We start from the raw sequence: 21,585 nt of genomic DNA, 5'->3' as shown, positions 1-21,585 counted from the left end.
CAATGAGGAGAAGAAAAGCAAAGCCAAAGAGTCCATCCCAAAATCCGACAAACAAGCAAAATGAACAAAAAACATTGAATTCAATTCTTTCTGATTTTAGAAACTGCATTAAAGAAGGGGTGCACCGGTCCTGGAGATACTGCAATACCAGGTCAATGCGTGGAGTGGACAGAGCAAGCTCTTTTTCCATCTCCCTGTTCTAAAAATCCATTTAATATATGGTCCCCAGATAGGGGACGTATCAGATATTAAACTGATAAGAACAGATACTACACTTGATCTTAGCCAAAAGGCCGAGAAGCGATAACCAGAATTGGTTTCAAACTACGGAGCCACCCAAGGATCCTGAAAAGTCCATTTGTGGAGATGAGCTCCTGGACTCCCGTTAAGAAGACATGTTGTCAACCTCTAGATCCCTTACATGCCTGCACTTTTCGGCTTGCTGCTGCTGCAATCCACGCGTTTTAGATCTGCATAACTCCACCTCTTTAAACACAGCACCTTCACCCCCTGCTGTTCCCACCCGCCTCAACACCGTTGGAAGGGAGGAGAACCAATTAAGGCGGGGGGTGGGGTGGAATGAGCAGCTGTCTACCCTTAGCAGGAGGGCTCCTGATTACATACCTCTCCTGCTGCTGCTGCTGCTGCTGGCTGTCCAGCAGCAGACTGAAGGTGGCTGCTGCTGTGCACAGGTATATAAAGGCTCAGAGCCTATTATGACACGCGCAGCCAGCGTTCCATTGCCACATTCCATCTACTGCAGGCAGGATACCTGGCTGGCTGAATGTCGCTGAGAAGCTCACAGAGACCGCCATAAGCAACAGTTTAACAGAATGCCACAGACTAATCAACCAAACTTTTTGGGTTGGGTTCTCTTTTATAGTCTGCAGGCATTAAATGAAAGAAGTCAGTGTTCCAGCAGAAGGAGACAACGTTTCAGAAAAGGCATTGTAGCAAACCAAAAAAGAAATTTTAAGCGCAGCAGAGTAACCAGCGCACATACCTGTTAGCTCAGGTGAGTTTAAAAGGCTGCTGTTGATAACAAGGGCATTTGCTAAATAGATGGTGTGTGTGCAACAATATACTGAAAGGTCAATTATATTGTGCAGCTTATCTCACCACCTGTAGTTATTTAGGTGAAAGCTCCAAAATGCTTGCCTAATATGTCTGTTTATCCAAAAGGAAGTAAAAAGGGAGAGCTAGAAAGATAGCATTGCATCACATTACATGGCAATGCAATGCACAGTTGCTGAAGTTGAACCAAAATGAGCTTGTAATCTGGCTTCTGCAACTTTGAACATGAAAAATCCAATGAGGAGAAGAAAAGCAAAGCCAAAGAGTCCATCCCAAAATCCGACAAACAAGCAAAATGAACAAAAAACATTGAATTCAATTCTTTCTGATTTTAGAAACTGCATTAAAGAAGGGGTGCACCGGTCCTGGAGATACTGCAATACCAGGTCAATGCGTGGAGTGGACAGAGCAAGCTCTTTTTCCATCTCCCTGTTCTAAAAATCCATTTAATATATGGTCCCCAGATAGGGGACGTATCAGATATTAAACTGATAAGAACAGATACTACACTTGATCTTAGCCAAAAGGCCGAGAAGCGATAACCAGAATTGGTTTCAAACTACGGAGCCACCCAAGGATCCTGAAAAGTCCATTTGTGGAGATGAGCTCCTGGACTCCCGTTAAGAAGACATGTTGTCAACCTCTAGATCCCTTACATGCCTGCACTTTTCGGCTTGCTGCTGCTGCAATCCACGCGTTTTAGATCTGCATAACTCCACCTCTTTAAACACAGCACCTTCACCCCCTGCTGTTCCCACCCGCCTCAACACCGTTGGAAGGGAGGAGAACCAATTAAGGCGGGGGGTGGGGTGGAATGAGCAGCTGTCTACCCTTAGCAGGAGGGCTCCTGATTACATACCTCTCCTGCTGCTGCTGCTGCTGCTGGCTGTCCAGCAGCAGACTGAAGGTGGCTGCTGCTGTGCACAGGTATATAAAGGCTCAGAGCCTATTATGACACGCGCAGCCAGCGTTCCATTGCCACATTCCATCTACTGCAGGCAGGATACCTGGCTGGCTGAATGTCGCTGAGAAGCTCACAGAGACCGCCATAAGCAACAGTTTAACAGAATGCCACAGACTAATCAACCAAACTTTTTGGGTTGGGTTCTCTTTTATAGTCTGCAGGCATTAAATGAAAGAAGTCAGTGTTCCAGCAGAAGGAGACAACGTTTCAGAAAAGGCATTGTAGCAAACCAAAAAAGAAATTTTAAGCGCAGCAGAGTAACCAGCGCACATACCTGTTAGCTCAGGTGAGTTTAAAAGGCTGCTGTTGATAACAAGGGCATTTGCTAAATAGATGGTGTGTGTGCAACAATATACTGAAAGGTCAATTATATTGTGCAGCTTATCTCACCACCTGTAGTTATTTAGGTGAAAGCTCCAAAATGCTTGCCTAATATGTCTGTTTATCCAAAAGGAAGTAAAAAGGGAGAGCTAGAAAGATAGCATTGCATCACATTACATGGCAATGCAATGCACAGTTGCTGAAGTTGAACCAAAATGAGCTTGTAATCTGGCTTCTGCAACTTTGAACATGAAAAATCCAATGAGGAGAAGAAAAGCAAAGCCAAAGAGTCCATCCCAAAATCCGACAAACAAGCAAAATGAACAAAAAACATTGAATTCAATTCTTTCTGATTTTAGAAACTGCATTAAAGAAGGGGTGCACCGGTCCTGGAGATACTGCAATACCAGGTCAATGCGTGGAGTGGACAGAGCAAGCTCTTTTTCCATCTCCCTGTTCTAAAAATCCATTTAATATATGGTCCCCAGATAGGGGACGTATCAGATATTAAACTGATAAGAACAGATTTTTTTTTTTTTTTTTTTTCCTCAGATTAAGACCCACATTAATTTATGCATCATAGCGCATATTCACATAACGGGTTCTCAAATCATCATTCGGAAAAACAAAAACAAAATCCCAAAAAACACAACCCTGCAATTAACTGTTACTTACTGTAAGAAGTCCAATGTGAAAAGTTCCAGAGTGCCTCTGCTGCTGTCTCACCATACTTCTTTTTATCCAATAAATAGGCATAAAACAGTCTAGCAAGAAAAATCTTTCTGCATTCCATGGGGGAAAAAACAATCTTTTTAAAAATCACCAAATTCCGAACGTCCCATAAAACCTCTTTATATATGACAAAAATAATCCAGCTTGCCCGCTTCCTTTGCGAGTACTTAAAATCTTGACCTATTAAAATCCTTTCAAAATCGAAACAATGAAAACCAAGTAAAGCAACAAACATACGTGACAACAAGGTAAAAACTTTTTTAGCAAAAAAACAGTCCCAAAAAATATGCTGTATTGTTTCCACCTTATTGCAACCTTCCCTAGGACATAGTTCTTGAACCTTTATCCCCCGGTCATTCAAAAAAGCTCTTGTTGGCAAGCATCCATGCAACGCCATCCAGGTTACATCCTTCTGTCTGTTGCTGATTCCACGCATGAAAAAAAGCTTCCACACCTGTCCAGACTGTGCATTATTACAAAACGGCACATCACATAACATCTCCTTCTTCTTAATACCTGAGACAATCAGTTTTTTGTCCGGTCTAACCATGGAGCTTATCCCATTTTGATCATAGAAGGACCTAAGCACCACATAAAAAAACGGTATCACAAACGAAACTGGTTTTCTTAAATCCTTCTCACACCAGCTCCATTTCTGGAAAAGCCGTCCTGCTAAATATTTGCACATGTCCGCAGTCCTGTTATTGCACTGGGATAATTTATAAATGTTCAAAAAATAATGCATTCTTAAAAATAAGTCAATGTTAGGAAAATCACAACCCCCATTTTCCACAGAACACATAACCATTCCTCTTCTTAGTTTCTCCATTTTGGATCCCCAAAAAAACACAAACAGTTTCCTTGTCACTCTCTTTGTCCAAAGCACAGCAGGTGGGAAAATCAAAGCAGTGTACAGCAGAAGCGGGAGAATCACAGACTTGATTACCAGCACTTTCCCTCTCAGCGACAGGTTCCTTAGTTTCCAAAAGTTCAACTTCTGATCCATTTTGTCTTCTAGAATCTTCAGGCTGCTTTTCCCTTTCAGTTCCTTCTCAAAGATGACACCAAGAACCTCAATTTCCTCCCTACTCTCCACTCCTGCCACGTTAACCTCAACCTGCCTCCCAAAGTTACAAAGCTAGCACTTTCCCCAATTCACCGCCATACCAGCCACACAACAAAAAATCCTTACGTGCAAATTCACTCTATTGAGATCCGCCTGTGAACCACAAGTAAAAACAATATCATCCATATAACTTAAAGACTTGACTGGACCCCCGGATCCCCCAGGAATAAAAACACCAGCCACACACTTGTCAACTTGCACACTTTTTAAAAGGGCCTCCACCACACAGATAAAATGAATTGGTGACAGGGGACAACCCTGCCTAACTCCCGATAAAATATTAAAACTGGAACTCACATGCCCATTAACTAAAATCTGGCTACTGACCCCACAATAAAAACTCTTAATGACCATCAATAATTTATCCGGAACACCAAGGTGACTTAAAGCAGAGAACAAAAATCTATGTGATATTTTATCAAAGGCTTTCTCCAGGTCCACCGACTGTAACAAAAGAGCATTCTTATTCAAATTAGCCTGATAAATTAAGTCTCTTAGAAGCAGCAAATTATCTGAAATTTTCCTACCAGGCACTGCACATGCCTGATACTCCCCCACCATATCACCTATCACATCTGCCAGTCTACCAGCCACAATTTTAGAAATAATTTTGTAATCACTGTTTAACAATGTTATGGGCCTCCAATTTTTAATATCCCTCATGTCCCCTTTCTTATGAATCAGCGTAACAATCCCCCTACGCATAGAAACCGATAAAATCCCATGAGTAAAACCATATTGCACCACCCGGGAAAACTCCACACCTATAATATCCCAAAATCTAACATAAAATTCAGCAGGAAGACCATCACAGCCTGGCGTCTTGCCTTTCGCCAAGCCATCCACTGCCCGTCTAATTTCATCTTTCCCAACCTCCTCACTTAAAAACCCAATTTTCTCCTCAGGAATATTATTAGTTAATACTTTGCAATAATCATTAATTTCCGCATCACTGGCTCTACTATCGTTAGAGAAGAGTGTTTCATAAAAGGAAAGAATACTGCCAATCATCTCATCCCCAGATACCTCCCCTGCAGGAGAAAAAACAAACTTAAAAACCCCTTTAGGTTTAAAACATTTTTTAAAAAAGTATCTCGAACATTGCTCATTTTCCTCCATGTGCTTTATTTTTGCCTTAAACATAATAGTCTTCCCTTTTTCAATAAGTATCTTCTTCAGTTCGTCCTTCAAATCTGCAATCTCTTTATCCACCTCCATCCCCGCTCTCTTAAACTTATGGAGTACTTCCAATTTTGAAATAACAGCAGCATCATGATCCCTTTTGGCTTTCGCTCTCCTAAAACACACCCCTTTAAAATAACATGCAAATTTCTCCTTAGCCCAGTCCCACCACTCTAGCAAATCTTTAAAAAGGTGCTGTTCAGACACACAAGACAAAAACACTTTATTAAAACCAACCTTAACACTCTCCTCTTCCAGCAGGCTTACGTTCAGCTTCCAGAGTCCCTTTCCAAAAGCCAGGGACTCAGCTATACACAGATCTACCACTATCATCTTGTGGTCAGAAAAAGTCGTCATCACGTGGTTGCACTTGGCCACCTTAATCCCTTCAGACATAAAAACATAGTCAATTCGGGAAACACTACGTCCACTGTCTGATATGTATGTGAACTTATCACTTGGCCCAACCATCAGACCAGCATCCGTGTAGCGTAAATCCTGCACAATCTGATTTAAAATATTAGACGTAACATCAGTCCTACCTTCCGTAGAGCTCTTACGATCTTTTGCGGATCTGACACAATTAAAATCTCCAGCCACTATAGTGAAGTCTCTGCCTGGTAAAAACAACTTTAGAGACTCCAAAAACCCAACTCTTGCTTGTTTATCAGCAGGGGCATAAACATTAAAAACCCGTACCCGCTGACCTAAAAAATCCACTAATAAAAACAAACATCTCCCAGGTATGATTACTTTAAACTCTAAAACCTTTAGACTGGAATTACACAGTAAAATGCCCACCCCTTCATTCCTGTTTTCTGAGCATGGGGACCAAAAAGATTGCCCCTTATTCCACTCACTCTCATGCGGGGCAGATTTAATTACACATTCCTGCAGACAGACAATATCTGCATTCACACTCTCAATGTACTCCAGTATCCCTGCTCTCCTACAAGCAGAACCAATCCCTCGTACATTCAGAGAAGCAACACACAACGCCATCATAACAACAGGAAAAAATCTCCACCATACCCGATCCATCATGAACCAGGAGAAAACCCACTCCTGCCACCCACTTTTCTACGTATATCAGGCGACTCAGAACTCGAGTCCCTGTTAGAATAACCTGGTCTTAGGGAGACTGGATCTTCCTGCCCCCCCAGACCAACACCCCTCCACCTTACTTCTTTTAATCACGGAGGCATAACTCTCCTCCTTGCCATCATCTTCCTCCTCATTTTCACTCCAATCACTGTTAACCCTATCACGCTGCTGAGGGGTTATAGTTCCATCCGAATCAGAATCCTCCTCCTCCAAAACCTCCATTTCCTCACCCCCATCTCTTCCCAAAACAGGATTCACTGACTCCGCCATATTAGACAAATCCATCCCATCACCCGGGCCATGCACATCAGCTACTTTGTTTATTACTTCCAGCCCCTCCCTCAAACCAACTTTCTTCTGGCTCCGCCCCTTTTCCTCCATCTTGGGCACCGCATGGTCTCTTCCCCTACCACCATCTTGTTTTTGGCTTTCCCCCTCTGAGTCTGAGCCTTCGCCCTCCTCCCCACTTTCCTGCCGAGTCTTCTTCTGCCTCTCTTCAGCGTCCACCTGTGACCTAGGAATCTGAGCCCACAATCTACATTTCCTTGCAAGGTGATCTGCATGTCCACACAAATCACACACCTTATTCATTGGGCAACCACTTGCAACATGCCCAGATTTCCCACAACCTCTACAAACATCACCTTGCACTGGACAATCTTTCTGAACATGTCCAAACTCATGACACTTCCTACAATATTCCATCTGTCCATTATAAAAACAAAATCCCCTTTCTCCTCCGATAGAAAACTGTCCAGGAATGCTCTTGGCACCCCCAATAGCTCTATCATCCGGTCTCAGTTTTACAACATATCTCCTCTTGCCATTTAGATAATTGTATTTGTTCTTCATTCTTCCCAAAAATTTAACCTCACTACAATACCGAGCTAAAAAATTGGAAACAGTCTCATCCGGAACTTTAGGGTTATACATGTGCACAACCACATACTTATATGTCTGCTGGAACAGAGGTTCCAGTGCAATAAACTCTAGGCATTTCAATTCCTTTTCTTCCTTCATTCGTACCAACTCCATGTAGACTCTCTGGCAAATACTCAAAGAAACAAAAGTGATATCATAAATTCCTTGTTTCTGAAAATCCTGCAGTGCCAATACATCCGTTACCTTCAAGCCATTAATGTTCTTCAAGACATCAACGCAAACTTGGTCCAAACCGATTTCTCCTTCATGACCTGCAGCCACCTTCAGACAGACCGAGTCCTCTAATCCACGTGTTTTCTCCACCATTTTTACAGCAGATAAACACAATCGCCGCTCAATCGCACACTAGGGCCCCACAAGGGGGAACCCCAGTCACAACTGCCCTCCAAACAACACCAGCAGCAGAAAACCACCACTGATCTTGCCAAAAGGCCGAGAAGCGATAACCAGAATTGGTTTCAAACTACGGAGCCACCCAAGGATCCTGAAAAGTCCATTTGTGGAGATGAGCTCCTGGACTCCCGTTAAGAAGACATGTTGTCAACCTCTAGATCCCTTACATGCCTGCACTTTTCGGCTTGCTGCTGCTGCAATCCACGCGTTTTAGATCTGCATAACTCCACCTCTTTAAACACAGCACCTTCACCCCCTGCTGTTCCCACCCGCCTCAACACCGTTGGAAGGGAGGAGAACCAATTAAGGCGGGGGGTGGGGTGGAACGAGCAGCTGTCTACCCTTAGCAGGAGGGCTCCTGATTACATACCTCTCCTGCTGCTGCTGCTGCTGGCTGTCCAGCAGCAGACTGAAGGTGGCTGCTGCTGTGCACAGGTATATAAAGGCTCAGAGCCTATTATGACACGCGCAGCCAGCGTTCCATTGCCACATTCCATCTACTGCAGGCAGGATACCTGGCTGGCTGAATGTCGCTGAGAAGCTCACAGAGACCGCCATAAGCAACAGTTTAACAGAATGCCACAGACTAATCAACCAAACTTTTTGGGTTGGGTTCTCTTTTATAGTCTGCAGGCATTAAATGAAAGAAGTCAGTGTTCCAGCAGAAGGAGACAACGTTTCAGAAAAGGCATTGTAGCAAACCAAAAAAGAAATTTTAAGCGCAGCAGAGTAACCAGCGCACATACCTGTTAGCTCAGGTGAGTTTAAAAGGCTGCTGTTGATAACAAGGGCATTTGCTAAATAGATGGTGTGTGTGCAACAATATACTGAAAGGTCAATTATATTGTGCAGCTTATCTCACCACCTGTAGTTATTTAGGTGAAAGCTCCAAAATGCTTGCCTAATATGTCTGTTTATCCAAAAGGAAGTAAAAAGGGAGAGCTAGAAAGATAGCATTGCATCACATTACATGGCAATGCAATGCACAGTTGCTGAAGTTGAACCAAAATGAGCTTGTAATCTGGCTTCTGCAACTTTGAACATGAAAAATCCAATGAGGAGAAGAAAAGCAAAGCCAAAGAGTCCATCCCAAAATCCGACAAACAAGCAAAATGAACAAAAAACATTGAATTCAATTCTTTCTGATTTTAGAAACTGCATTACAGAAGGGGTGCACCGGTCCTGGAGATACTGCAATACCAGGTCAATGCGTGGAGTGGACAGAGCAAGCTCTTTTTCCATCTCCCTGTTCTAAAAATCCATTTAATATATGGTCCCCAGATAGGGGACGTATCAGATATTAAACTGATAAGAACAGATACTACACTTGATCTTAGCCAAAAGGCCGAGAAGCGATAACCAGAATTGGTTTCAAACTACGGAGCCACCCAAGGATCCTGAAAAGTCCATTTGTGGAGATGAGCTCCTGGACTCCCGTTAAGAAGACATGTTGTCAACCTCTAGATCCCTTACATGCCTGCACTTTTCGGCTTGCTGCTGCTGCAATCCACGCGTTTTAGATCTGCATAACTCCACCTCTTTAAACACAGCACCTTCACCCCCTGCTGTTCCCACCCGCCTCAACACCGTTGGAAGGGAGGAGAACCAATTAAGGCGGGGGGTGGGGTGGAACGAGCAGCTGTCTACCCTTAGCAGGAGGGCTCCTGATTACATACCTCTCCTGCTGCTGCTGCTGCTGGCTGTCCAGCAGCAGACTGAAGGTGGCTGCTGCTGTGCACAGGTATATAAAGGCTCAGAGCCTATTATGACACGCGCAGCCAGCGTTCCATTGCCACATTCCATCTACTGCAGGCAGGATACCTGGCTGGCTGAATGTCGCTGAGAAGCTCACAGAGACCGCCATAAGCAACAGTTTAACAGAATGCCACAGACTAATCAACCAAACTTTTTGGGTTGGGTTCTCTTTTATAGTCTGCAGGCATTAAATGAAAGAAGTCAGTGTTCCAGCAGAAGGAGACAACGTTTCAGAAAAGGCATTGTAGCAAACCAAAAAAGAAATTTTAAGCGCAGCAGAGTAACCAGCGCACATACCTGTTAGCTCAGGTGAGTTTAAAAGGCTGCTGTTGATAACAAGGGCATTTGCTAAATAGATGGTGTGTGTGCAACAATATACTGAAAGGTCAATTATATTGTGCAGCTTATCTCACCACCTGTAGTTATTTAGGTGAAAGCTCCAAAATGCTTGCCTAATATGTCTGTTTATCCAAAAGGAAGTAAAAAGGGAGAGCTAGAAAGATAGCATTGCATCACATTACATGGCAATGCAATGCACAGTTGCTGAAGTTGAACCAAAATGAGCTTGTAATCTGGCTTCTGCAACTTTGAACATGAAAAATCCAATGAGGAGAAGAAAAGCAAAGCCAAAGAGTCCATCCCAAAATCCGACAAACAAGCAAAATGAACAAAAAACATTGAATTCAATTCTTTCTGATTTTAGAAACTGCATTAAAGAAGGGGTGCACCGGTCCTGGAGATACTGCAATACCAGGTCAATGCGTGGAGTGGACAGAGCAAGCTCTTTTTCCATCTCCCTGTTCTAAAAATCCATTTAATATATGGTCCCCAGATAGGGGACGTATCAGATATTAAACTGATAAGAACAGATACTACACTTGATCTTAGCCAAAAGGCCGAGAAGCGATAACCAGAATTGGTTTCAAACTACGGAGCCACCCAAGGATCCTGAAAAGTCCATTTGTGGAGATGAGCTCCTGGACTCCCGTTAAGAAGACATGTTGTCAACCTCTAGATCCCTTACATGCCTGCACTTTTCGGCTTGCTGCTGCTGCAATCCACGCGTTTTAGATCTGCATAACTCCACCTCTTTAAACACAGCACCTTCACCCCCTGCTGTTCCCACCCGCCTCAACACCGTTGGAAGGGAGGAGAACCAATTAAGGCGGGGGGTGGGGTGGAACGAGCAGCTGTCTACCCTTAGCAGGAGGGCTCCTGATTACATACCTCTCCTGCTGCTGCTGCTGCTGGCTGTCCAGCAGCAGACTGAAGGTGGCTGCTGCTGTGCACAGGTATATAAAGGCTCAGAGCCTATTATGACACGCGCAGCCAGCGTCCAATTGCCACATTCCATCTACTGCAGGCAGGATACCTGGCTGGCTGAATGTCGCTGAGAAGCTCACAGAGACCGCCATAAGCAACAGTTTAACAGAATGCCACAGACTAATCAACCAAACTTTTTGGGTTGGGTTCTCTTTTATAGTCTGCAGGCATTAAATGAAAGAAGTCAGTGTTCCAGCAGAAGGAGACAATGTTTCAGAAAAGGCATTGTAGCAAACCAAAAAAGAAATTTTAAGCGCAGCAGAGTAACCAGCGCACATACCTGTTAGCTCAGGTGAGTTTAAAAGGCTGCTGTTGATAACAAGGGCATTTGCTAAATAGATGGTGTGTGTGCAACAATATACTGAAAGGTCAATTATATTGTGCAGCTTATCTCACCACCTGTAGTTATTTAGGTGAAAGCTCCAAAATGCTTGCCTAATATGTCTGTTTATCCAAAAGGAAGTAAAAAGGGAGAGCTAGAAAGATAGCATTGCATCACATTACATGGCAATGCAATGCACAGTTGCTGAAGTTGAACCAAAATGAGCTTGTAATCTGGCTTCTGCAACTTTGAACATGAAAAATCCAATGAGGAGAAGAAAAGCAAAGCCAAAGAGTCCATCCCAAAATCCGACAAACAAGCAAAATGAACAAAAAACATTAAATTCAATTCTTTCTGATTTTAGAAACTGCATTAAAGAAGGGGTGCACCGGTCCTGGAGATACTGCAATACCAGGTCAATGCGTGGAGTGGACAGAGCAAGCTCTTTTTCCATCTCCCTGTTCTAAAAATCCATTTAATATATGGTCCCCAGATAGGGGACGTATCAGATATTAAACTGATAAGAACAGATACTACACTTGATCTTAGCCAAAAGGCCGAGAAGCGATAACCAGAATTGGTTTCAAACTACGGAGCCACCCAAGGATCCTGAAAAGTCCATTTGTGGAGATGAGCTCCTGGACTCCCGTTAAGAAGACATGTTGTCAACCTCTAGATCCCTTACATGCCTGCACTTTTCGGCTTGCTGCTGCTGCAATCCACGCGTTTTAGATCTGCATAACTCCACCTCTTTAAACACAGCACCTTCACCCCCTGCTGTTCCCACCCGCCTCAACACCGTTGGAAGGGAGGAGAACCAATTAAGGCGGGGGGTGGGGTGGAACGAGCAGCTGTCTACCCTTAGCAGGAGGGCTCCTGATTACATACCTCTCCTGCTGCTGCTGCTGCTGGCTGTCCAGCAGCAGACTGAAGGTGGCTGCTGCTGTGCACAGGTATATAAAGGCTCAGAGCCTATTATGACACGCGCAGCCAGCGTTCCATTGCCACATTCCATCTACTGCAGGCAGGATACCTGGCTGGCTGAATGTCGCTGAGAAGCTCACAGAGACCGCCATAAGCAACAGTTTAACAGAATGCCACAGACTAATCAACCAAACTTTTTGGGTTGGGTTCTCTTTTATAGTCTGCAGGCATTAAATGAAAGAAGTCAGTGTTCCAGCAGAAGGAGACAACGTTTCAGAAAAGGCATTGTAGCAAACCAAAAAAGAAATTTTAAGCGCAGCAGAGTAACCAGCGCACATACCTGTTAGCTCAGGTGAGTTTAAAAGGCTGCTGTTGATAACAAGGGCATTTGCTAAATAGATGGTGTGTGTGCAACAATATACTGAAAGGTCAATTATATTGTGCAGCTTATCTCACCACCTGTAGTTATTTAGGTGAAAGCTCCAAAATGCTTGCCTAATATGTCTGTTTATCCAAAAGGAAGTAAAAAGGGAGAGCTAGAAAGATAGCATTGCATCACATTACATGGCAATGCAATGCACAGTTGCTGAAGTTGAACCAAAATGAGCTTGTAATCTGGCTTCTGCAACTTTGAACATGAAAAATCCAATGAGGAGAAGAAAAGCAAAGCCAAAGAGTCCATCCCAAAATCCGACAAACAAGCAAAATGAACAAAAAACATTGAATTCAATTCTTTCTGATTTTAGAAACTGCATTAAAGAAGGGGTGCACCGGTCCTGGAGATACTGCAATACCAGGTCAATGCGTGGAGTGGACAGAGCAAGCTCTTTTTCCATCTCCCTGTTCTAAAAATCCATTTAATATATGGTCCCCAGATAGGGGACGTATCAGATATTAAACTGATAAGAACAGATACTACACTTGATCTTAGCCAAAAGGCCGAGAAGCGATAACCAGAATTGGTTTCAAACTACGGAGCCACCCAAGGATCCTGAAAAGTCCATTTGTGGAGATGAGCTCCTGGACTCCCGTTAAGAAGACATGTTGTCAACCTCTAGATCCCTTACATGCCTGCACTTTTCGGCTTGCTGCTGCTGCAATCCACGCGTTTTAGATCTGCATAACTCCACCTCTTTAAACACAGCACCTTCACCCCCTGCTGTTCCCACCCGCCTCAACACCGTTGGAAGGGAGGAGAACCAATTAAGGCGGGGGGTGGGGTGGAACGAGCAGCTGTCTACCCTTAGCAGGAGGGCTCCTGATTACATACCTCTCCTGCTGCTGCTGCTGCTGGCTGTCCAGCAGCAGACTGAAGGTGGCTGCTGCTGTGCACAGGTATATAAAGGCTCAGAGCCTATTATGACACGCGCAGCCAGCGTTCCATTGCCACATTCCATCTACTGCAGGCAGGATACCTGGCTGGCTGAATGTCGCTGAGAAGCTCACAGAGACCGCCATAAGCAACAGTTTAACAGAATGCCACAGACTAATCAACCAAACTTTTTGGGTTGGGTTCTCTTTTATAGTCTGCAGGCATTAAATGAAAGAAGTCAGTGTTCCAGCAGAAGGAGACAACGTTTCAGAAAAGGCATTGTAGCAAACCAAAAAAGAAATTTTAAGCGCAGCAGAGTAACCAGCGCACATACCTGTTAGCTCAGGTGAGTTTAAAAGGCTGCTGTTGATAACAAGGGCATTTGCTAAATAGATGGTGCGTGTGCAACAATATACTGAAAGGTCAATTATATTGTGCAGCTTATCTCACCACCTGTAGTTATTTAGGTGAAAGCTCCAAAATGCTTGCCTAATATGTCTGTTTATCCAAAAGGAAGTAAAAAGGGAGAGCTAGAAAGATAGCATTGCATCACATTACATGGCAATGCAATGCACAGTTGCTGAAGTTGAACCAAAATGAGCTTGTAATCTGGCTTCTGCAACTTTGAACATGAAAAATCCAATGAGGAGAAGAAAAGCAAAGCCAAAGAGTCCATCCCAAAATCCGACAAACAAGCAAAATGAACAAAAAACATTAAATTCAATTCTTTCTGATTTTAGAAACTGCATTAAAGAAGGGGTGCACCGGTCCTGGAGATACTGCAATACCAGGTCAATGCGTGGAGTGGACAGAGCAAGCTCTTTTTCCATCTCCCTGTTCTAAAAATCCATTTAATATATGGTCCCCAGATAGGGGACGTATCAGATATTAAACTGATAAGAACAGATACTACACTTGATCTTAGCCAAAAGGCCGAGAAGCGATAACCAGAATTGGTTTCAAACTACGGAGCCACCCAAGGATCCTGAAAAGTCCATTTGTGGAGATGAGCTCCTGGACTCCCGTTAAGAAGACATGTTGTCAACCTCTAGATCCCTTACATGCCTGCACTTTTCGGCTTGCTGCTGCTGCAATCCACGCGTTTTAGATCTGCATAACTCCACCTCTTTAAACACAGCACCTTCACCCCCTGCTGTTCCCACCCGCCTCAACACCGTTGGAAGGGAGGAGAACCAATTAAGGCGGGGGGTGGGGTGGAACGAGCAGCTGTCTACCCTTAGCAGGAGGGCTCCTGATTACATACCTCTCCTGCTGCTGCTGCTGCTGGCTGTCCAGCAGCAGACTGAAGGTGGCTGCTGCTGTGCACAGGTATATAAAGGCTCAGAGCCTATTATGACACGCGCAGCCAGCGTTCCATTGCCACATTCCATCTACTGCAGGCAGGATACCTGGCTGGCTGAATGTCGCTGAGAAGCTCACAGAGACCGCCATAAGCAACAGTTTAACAGAATGCCACAGACTAATCAACCAAACTTTTTGGGTTGGGTTCTCTTTTATAGTCTGCAGGCATTAAATGAAAGAAGTCAGTGTTCCAGCAGAAGGAGACAACGTTTCAGAAAAGGCATTGTAGCAAACCAAAAAAGAAATTTTAAGCGCAGCAGAGTAACCAGCGCACATACCTGTTAGCTCAGGTGAGTTTAAAAGGCTGCTGTTGATAACAAGGGCATTTGCTAAATAGATGGTGTGTGTGCAACAATATACTGAAAGGTCAATTATATTGTGCAGCTTATCTCACCACCTGTAGTTATTTAGGTGAAAGCTCCAAAATGCTTGCCTAATATGTCTGTTTATCCAAAAGGAAGTAAAAAGGGAGAGCTAGAAAGATAGCATTGCATCACATTACATGGCAATGCAATGCACAGTTGCTGAAGTTGAACCAAAATGAGCTTGTAATCTGGCTTCTGCAACTTTGAACATGAAAAATCCAATGAGGAGAAGAAAAGCAAAGCCAAAGAGTCCATCCCAAAATCCGACAAACAAGCAAAATGAACAAAAAACATTGAATTCAATTCTTTCTGATTTTAGAAACTGCATTAAAGAAGGGGTGCACCGGTCCTGGAGATACTGCAATACCAGGTCAATGCGTGGAGTGGACAGAGCAAGCTCTTTTTCCATCTCCCTGTTCTAAAAATCCATTTAATATATGGTCCCCAGATAGGGGACGTATCAGATATTAAACTGATAAGAACAGATACTACACTTGATCTTAGCCAAAAGGCCGAGAAGCGATAACCAGAATTGGTTTCAAACTACGGAGCCACCCAAGGATCCTGAAAAGTCCATTTGTGGAGATGAGCTCCTGGACTCCCGTTAAGAAGACATGTTGTCAACCTCTAGATCCCTTACATGCCTGCACTTTTCGGCTTGCTGCTGCTGCAATCCACGCGTTTTAGATCTGCATAACTCCACCTCTTTAAACACAGCACCTTCACCCCCTGCTGTTCCCACCCGCCTCAACACCGTTGGAAGGGAGGAGAACCAATTAAGGCGGGGGGTGGGGTGGAACGAGCAGCTGTCTACCCTTAGCAGGAGGACTCCTGATTACATACCTCTCCTGTTGCTGCTGCTGCTGCTTGCTGTCCAGCAGCAGACTGAAGGTGGCTGCTGCTGTGCACAGGTATATAAAGGCTCAGAGCCTATTATGACACGCGCAGCCAGCGTTCCATTGCCACATTCCATCTACTGCAGGCAGGATACCTGGCTGGCTGAATGTCGCTGAGAAGCTCACAGAGACCGCCATAAGCAACAGTTTAACAGAATGCCACAGACTAATCAACCAAACTTTTTGGGTTGGGTTCTCTTTTATAGTCTGCAGGCATTAAATGAAAGAAGTCAGTGTTCCAGCAGAAGGAGACAACGTTTCAGAAAAGGCATTGTAGCAAACCAAAAAAGAAATTTTAAGCGCAGCAGAGTAACCAGCGCACATACCTGTTAGCTCAGGTGAGTTTAAAAGGCTGCTGTTGATAACAAGGGCATTTGCTAAATAGATGGTGTGTGTGCAACAATATACTGAAAGGTCAATTATATTGTGCAGCTTATCTCACCACCTGTAGTTATTTAGGTGAAAGCTCCAAAATGCTTGCCTAATATGTCTGTTTATCCAAAAGGAAGTAAAAAGGGAGAGCTAGAAAGATAGCATTGCATCACATTACATGGCAATGCAATGCACAGTTGCTGAAGTTGAACCAAAATGAGCTTGTAATCTGGCTTCTGCAACTTTGAACATGAAAAATCCAATGAGGAGAAGAAAAGCAAAGCCAAAGAGTCCATCCCAAAATCCGACAAACAAGCAAAATGAACAAAAAACATTGAATTCAATTCTTTCTGATTTTAGAAACTGCATTAAAGAAGGGGTGCACCGGTCCTGGAGATACTGCAATACCAGGTCAATGCGTGGAGTGGACAGAGCAAGCTATTTTTCCATCTCCCTGTTCTAAAAATCCATTTAATATATGGTCCCCAGATAGGGGACGTATCAGATATTAAACTGATAAGAACAGATACTACACTTGATCTTAGCCAAAAGGCCGAGAAGCGATAACCAGAATTGGTTTCAAACTACGGAGCCACCCAAGGATCCTGAAAAGTCCATTTGTGGAGATGAGCTCCTGGACTCCCGTTAAGAAGACATGTTGTCAACCTCTAGATCCCTTACATGCCTGCACTTTTCGGCTTGCTGCTGCTGAAATCCACGCGTTTTAGATCTGCATAACTCCACCTCTTTAAACACAGCACCTTCACCCCCTGCTGTTCCCACCCGCCTCAACACCGTTGGAAGGGAGGAGAACCAATTAAGGCGGGGGGTGGGGTGGAACGAGCAGCTGTCTACCCTTAGCAGGAGGGCTCCTGATTACATACCTCTCCTGCTGCTGCTGCTGCTGCTGGCTGTCCAGCAGCAGACTGAAGGTGGCTGCTGCTGTGCACAGGTATATAAAGGCTCAGAGCCTATTATGACACGCGCAGCCAGCGTTCCATTGCCACATTCCATCTACTGCAGGCAGGATACCTGGCTGGCTGAATGTCGCTGAGAAGCTCACAGAGACCGCCATAAGCAACAGTTTAACAGAATGCCACAGACTAATCAACCAAACTTTTTGGGTTGGGTTCTCTTTTATAGTCTGCAGGCATTAAATGAAAGAAGTCAGTGTTCCAGCAGAAGGAGACAACGTTTCAGAAAAGGCATTGTAGCAAACCAAAAAAGAAATTTTAAGCGCAGCAGAGTAACCAGCGCACATACCTGTTAGCTCAGGTGAGTTTAAAAGGCTGCTGTTGATAACAAGGGCATTTGCTAAATAGATGGTGTGTGTGCAACAATATACTGAAAGGTCAATTATATTGTGCAGCTTATCTCACCACCTGTAGTTATTTAGGTGAAAGCTCCAAAATGCTTGCCTAATATGTCTGTTTATCCAAAAGGAAGTAAAAAGGGAGAGCTAGAAAGATAGCATTGCATCACATTACATGGCAATGCAATGCACAGTTGCTGAAGTTGAACCAAAATGAGCTTGTAATCTGGCTTCTGCAACTTTGAACATGAAAAATCCAATGAGGAGAAGAAAAGCAAAGCCAAAGAGTCCATCCCAAAATCCGACAAACAAGCAAAATGAACAAAAAACATTGAATTCAATTCTTTCTGATTTTAGAAACTGCATTAAAGAAGGGGTGCACCGGTCCTGGAGATACTGCAATACCAGGTCAATGCGTGGAGTGGACAGAGCAAGCTCTTTTTCCATCTCCCTGTTCTAAAAATCCATTTAATATATGGTCCCCAGATAGGGGACGTATCAGATATTAAACTGATAAGAACAGATACTACACTTGATCTTAGCCAAAAGGCCGAGAAGCGATAACCAGAATTGGTTTCAAACTACGGAGCCACCCAAGGATCCTGAAAAGTCCATTTGTGGAGATGAGCTCCTGGACTCCCGTTTAAGAAGACATGTTGTCAACCTCTAGATCCCTTACATGCCTGCACTTTTCGGCTTGCTGCTGCTGCAATCCACGCGTTTTAGATCTGCATAACTCCACCTCTTTAAACAAAGCACCTTCACCCCCTGCTGTTCCCACCCGCCTCAACACCGTTGGAAGGGAGGAGAACCAATTAAGGCGGCGGGTGGGGTGGAACGAGCAGCTGTCTACCCTTAGCAGGAGGCTCCTGATTACATACCTCTCCTGCTGCTGCTGCTGCTGCTGGCTGTCCAGCAGCAGACTGAAGGTGGCTGCTGCTGTGCACAGGTATATAAAGGCTCAGAGCCTATTATGACACGCGCAGCCAGCGTTCCATTGCCACATTCCATCTACTGCAGGCAGGATACCTGGCTGGCTGAATGTCGCTGAGAAGCTCACAGAGACCGCCATAAGCAACAGTTTAACAGAATGCCACAGACTAATCAACCAAACTTTTTGGGTTGGGTTCTCTTTTATAGTCTGCAGGCATTAAATGAAAGAAGTCAGTGTTCCAGCAGAAGGAGACAACGTTTCAGAAAAGGCATTGTAGCAAACCAAAAAAGAAATTTTAAGCGCAGCAGAGTAACCAGCGCACATACCTGTTAGCTCAGGTGAGTTTAAAAGGCTGCTGTTGATAACAAGGGCATTTGCTAAATAGATGGTGTGTGTGCAACAATATACTGAAAGGTCAATTATATTGTGCAGCTTATCTCACCACCTGTAGTTATTTAGGTGAAAGCTCCAAAATGCTTGCCTAATATGTCTGTTTATCCAAAAGGAAGTAAAAAGGGAGAGCTAGAAAGATAGCATTGCATCACATTACATGGCAATGCAATGCACAGTTGCTGAAGTTGAACCAAACTGAGCTTGTAATCTGGCTTCTGCAACTTTGAACATGAAAAATCCAATGAGGAGAAGAAAAGCAAAGCCAAAGAGTCCATCCCAAAATCCGACAAACAAGCAAAATGAACAAAAAACATTGAATTCAATTCTTTCTGATTTTAGAAACTGCATTAAAGAAGGGGTGCACCGGTCCTGGAGATACTGCAATACCAGGTCAATGCGTGAGTGGACAGAGCAAGCTCTTTTTCCATCTCCTGTTCTAAAAATCCATTTAATATATGGTCCCCAGATAGGGGACCGTATCAGATATTAAACTGATAAGAACAGATACTACACTTGATCTTAGCCAAAAGGCCGAGAAGCGATAACCAGAATGGTTTCAAACTACGGAGCCACCCAAGGATCCTGAAAAGTCCATTTGTGGAGATGAGCTCCTGGACTCCCGTTAAGAAGACATGTTGTCAACCTCTAGATCCCTTACATGCCTGCACTTTTCGGCTTGCTGCTGCTGCCATCCACGCGTTTTAGATCTGCATAACTCCACCTCTTTAAACACAGCACCTTCACCCCCTGCTGTCCCACCTGCCTCAACACCGTTGGAAGGGAGGAGAACCAATTAAGGCGGCGGGTGGGGTGGAACGAGCAGCTGTCTACCCTTAGCAGGAGGGCTCCTGATTACATACCTCTCCTGCTGCTGCTGCTGCTGCTTGCTGTCCAGCAGCAGACTGAAGGTGGCTGCTGGTGTGCACAGGTATATAAAGGCTCAGAGCCTATTATGACACGCGCAGCCAGCGTTCCCTTGCCACATTCCATCTACTGCAGGCAGGATACCTGGCTGGCTGAATGTCGCTGAGAAGCTCACAGAGACCGCCATAAGCAACAGTTTAACAGAATGCCACAGACTAATCAACCAAACTTTTTGGGTTGGGTTCTCTTTTATAGTCTGCAGGCATTAAATGAAAGAAGTCAGTGTTCCAGCAGAAGGAGACAACGTTTCAGAAAAAGGCATTGTAGCAAACCAAAAAAGAAATTTTAAGCGCAGCAGAGTAACCAGCGCACATACCTGTTAGCTCAGGTGAGTTTAAAAGGCTGCTGTTGATAACAAGGGCATTTGCTAAATAGATGGTGTGTGTGCAACAATATACTGAAAGGTCAATTATATTGTGCAGCTTATCTCACCACCTGTAGTTATTTAGGTGAAAGCTCCAAAATGCTTGCCTAATATGTCTGTTTATCCAAAAGGAAGTAAAAAGGGAGAGCTAGAAAGATAGCATTGCATCACATTACATGGCAATGCAATGCACAGTTGCTGAAGTTGAACCAAAATGAGCTTGTAATCTGGCTTCTGCAACTTTGAACATGAAAAATCCAATGAGGAGAAGAAAAGCAAAGCCAAAGAGTCCATCCCAAAATCCGACAAACAAGCAAAATGAACAAAAAACATTGAATTCAATTCTTTCTGATTTTAGAAACTGCATTAAAGAAGGGGTGCACCGGTCCTGGAGATACTGCAATACCAGGTCAATGCGTGGAGTGGACAGAGCAAGCTCTTTTTCCATCTCCCTGTTCTAAAAATCCATTTAATATATGGTCCCCAGATAGGGGACGTATCAGATATTAAACTGATAAGAACAGATACTACACTTGATCTTAGCCAAAAGGCCGAGAAGCGATAACCAGAATTGGTTTCAAACTACGGAGCCACCCAAGGATCCTGAAAAGTCCATTTGTGGAGATGAGCTCCTGGACTCCCGTTAAGAAGACATGTTGTCAACCTCTAGATCCCTTACATGCCTGCACTTTTCGGCTTGCTGCTGCTGAAATCCACGCGTTTTAGATCTGCATAACTCCACCTCTTTAAACACAGCACCTTCACCCCCTGCTGTTCCCACCCGCCTCAACACCGTTGGAAGGGAGGAGAACCAATTAAGGCGGGGGGTGGGGTGGAACGAGCAGCTGTCTACCCTTAGCAGGAGGGCTCTTGATTACATACCTCTCCTGCTGCTGCTGCTGCTGCTGGCTGTCCAGCAGCAGACTGAAGGTGGCTGCTGCTGTGCACAGGTATATAAAGGCTCAGAGCTATTATGACACGCGCAGCCAGCGTTCCATTGCCACATTCCATCTACTGCAGGCAGGATACCTGGCTGGCTGAATGTCGCTGAGAAGCTCACAGAGACCGCCATAAGCAACAGTTTAACAGAATGCCACAGACTAATCAACCAAACTTTTTGGGTTGGGTTCTCTTTTATAGTCTGCAGGAATTAAATGAAAGAAGTCAGTGTTCCAGCAGAAGGAGACAA

At 44.3% G+C, this 21,585-nt stretch overlaps 12 non-coding genes and 1 pseudogene across 12 annotated transcripts; all 13 read right to left on the bottom strand.

The window, feature by feature from the left end:
- Nucleotides 1-114: 114 nt before the first annotated feature.
- LOC141221247 (U2 spliceosomal RNA) lies at nt 115-305 on the bottom strand. Its single transcript, XR_012289287.1, has one exon. It is a non-coding gene; the product is annotated as a U2 spliceosomal RNA (small nuclear RNA).
- A 1,118-nt stretch (nt 306-1,423) lies between these two features.
- On the bottom strand, nt 1,424-1,614 carry LOC141221246 (U2 spliceosomal RNA). Its single transcript, XR_012289286.1, has one exon. It is a non-coding gene; the product is annotated as a U2 spliceosomal RNA (small nuclear RNA).
- A 1,118-nt stretch (nt 1,615-2,732) lies between these two features.
- On the bottom strand, nt 2,733-2,933 carry LOC141221604 (U2 spliceosomal RNA; annotated as a pseudogene).
- Nucleotides 2,934-9,004: 6,071 nt separating this feature from the next.
- On the bottom strand, nt 9,005-9,195 carry LOC141221245 (U2 spliceosomal RNA). The gene has a single exon (XR_012289285.1). It is a non-coding gene; the product is annotated as a U2 spliceosomal RNA (small nuclear RNA).
- Nucleotides 9,196-10,310: 1,115 nt separating this feature from the next.
- On the bottom strand, nt 10,311-10,501 carry LOC141221244 (U2 spliceosomal RNA). The gene has a single exon (XR_012289284.1). It is a non-coding gene; the product is annotated as a U2 spliceosomal RNA (small nuclear RNA).
- A 1,115-nt stretch (nt 10,502-11,616) lies between these two features.
- LOC141221243 (U2 spliceosomal RNA) lies at nt 11,617-11,807 on the bottom strand. Its single transcript, XR_012289283.1, has one exon. It is a non-coding gene; the product is annotated as a U2 spliceosomal RNA (small nuclear RNA).
- A 1,115-nt stretch (nt 11,808-12,922) lies between these two features.
- Nucleotides 12,923-13,113, bottom strand: LOC141221242 (U2 spliceosomal RNA). Its single transcript, XR_012289282.1, has one exon. It is a non-coding gene; the product is annotated as a U2 spliceosomal RNA (small nuclear RNA).
- Nucleotides 13,114-14,228: 1,115 nt separating this feature from the next.
- Nucleotides 14,229-14,419, bottom strand: LOC141221240 (U2 spliceosomal RNA). Its single transcript, XR_012289280.1, has one exon. It is a non-coding gene; the product is annotated as a U2 spliceosomal RNA (small nuclear RNA).
- Nucleotides 14,420-15,534: 1,115 nt separating this feature from the next.
- On the bottom strand, nt 15,535-15,725 carry LOC141221238 (U2 spliceosomal RNA). Its single transcript, XR_012289279.1, has one exon. It is a non-coding gene; the product is annotated as a U2 spliceosomal RNA (small nuclear RNA).
- Nucleotides 15,726-16,843: 1,118 nt separating this feature from the next.
- LOC141221490 (U2 spliceosomal RNA) lies at nt 16,844-17,034 on the bottom strand. Its single transcript, XR_012289521.1, has one exon. It is a non-coding gene; the product is annotated as a U2 spliceosomal RNA (small nuclear RNA).
- A 1,118-nt stretch (nt 17,035-18,152) lies between these two features.
- On the bottom strand, nt 18,153-18,343 carry LOC141221237 (U2 spliceosomal RNA). Its single transcript, XR_012289278.1, has one exon. It is a non-coding gene; the product is annotated as a U2 spliceosomal RNA (small nuclear RNA).
- Nucleotides 18,344-19,461: 1,118 nt separating this feature from the next.
- Nucleotides 19,462-19,651, bottom strand: LOC141221538 (U2 spliceosomal RNA). Its single transcript, XR_012289567.1, has one exon. It is a non-coding gene; the product is annotated as a U2 spliceosomal RNA (small nuclear RNA).
- Nucleotides 19,652-20,768: 1,117 nt separating this feature from the next.
- On the bottom strand, nt 20,769-20,959 carry LOC141221236 (U2 spliceosomal RNA). The gene has a single exon (XR_012289277.1). It is a non-coding gene; the product is annotated as a U2 spliceosomal RNA (small nuclear RNA).
- Nucleotides 20,960-21,585: the final 626 nt, after the last annotated feature.

This window comes from Phyllobates terribilis, unplaced genomic scaffold, assembly GCF_046119375.1.
Source record: "Phyllobates terribilis strain yellow unplaced genomic scaffold, ASM4611937v1 Scaffold_325__1_contigs__length_2139453, whole genome shotgun sequence".
NCBI lineage: Eukaryota > Metazoa > Chordata > Amphibia > Anura > Dendrobatidae > Phyllobates > Phyllobates terribilis.
Note: the sequence above shows the minus strand (reverse complement) of the source record. Positions and strands in the feature narration are given on the sequence as shown.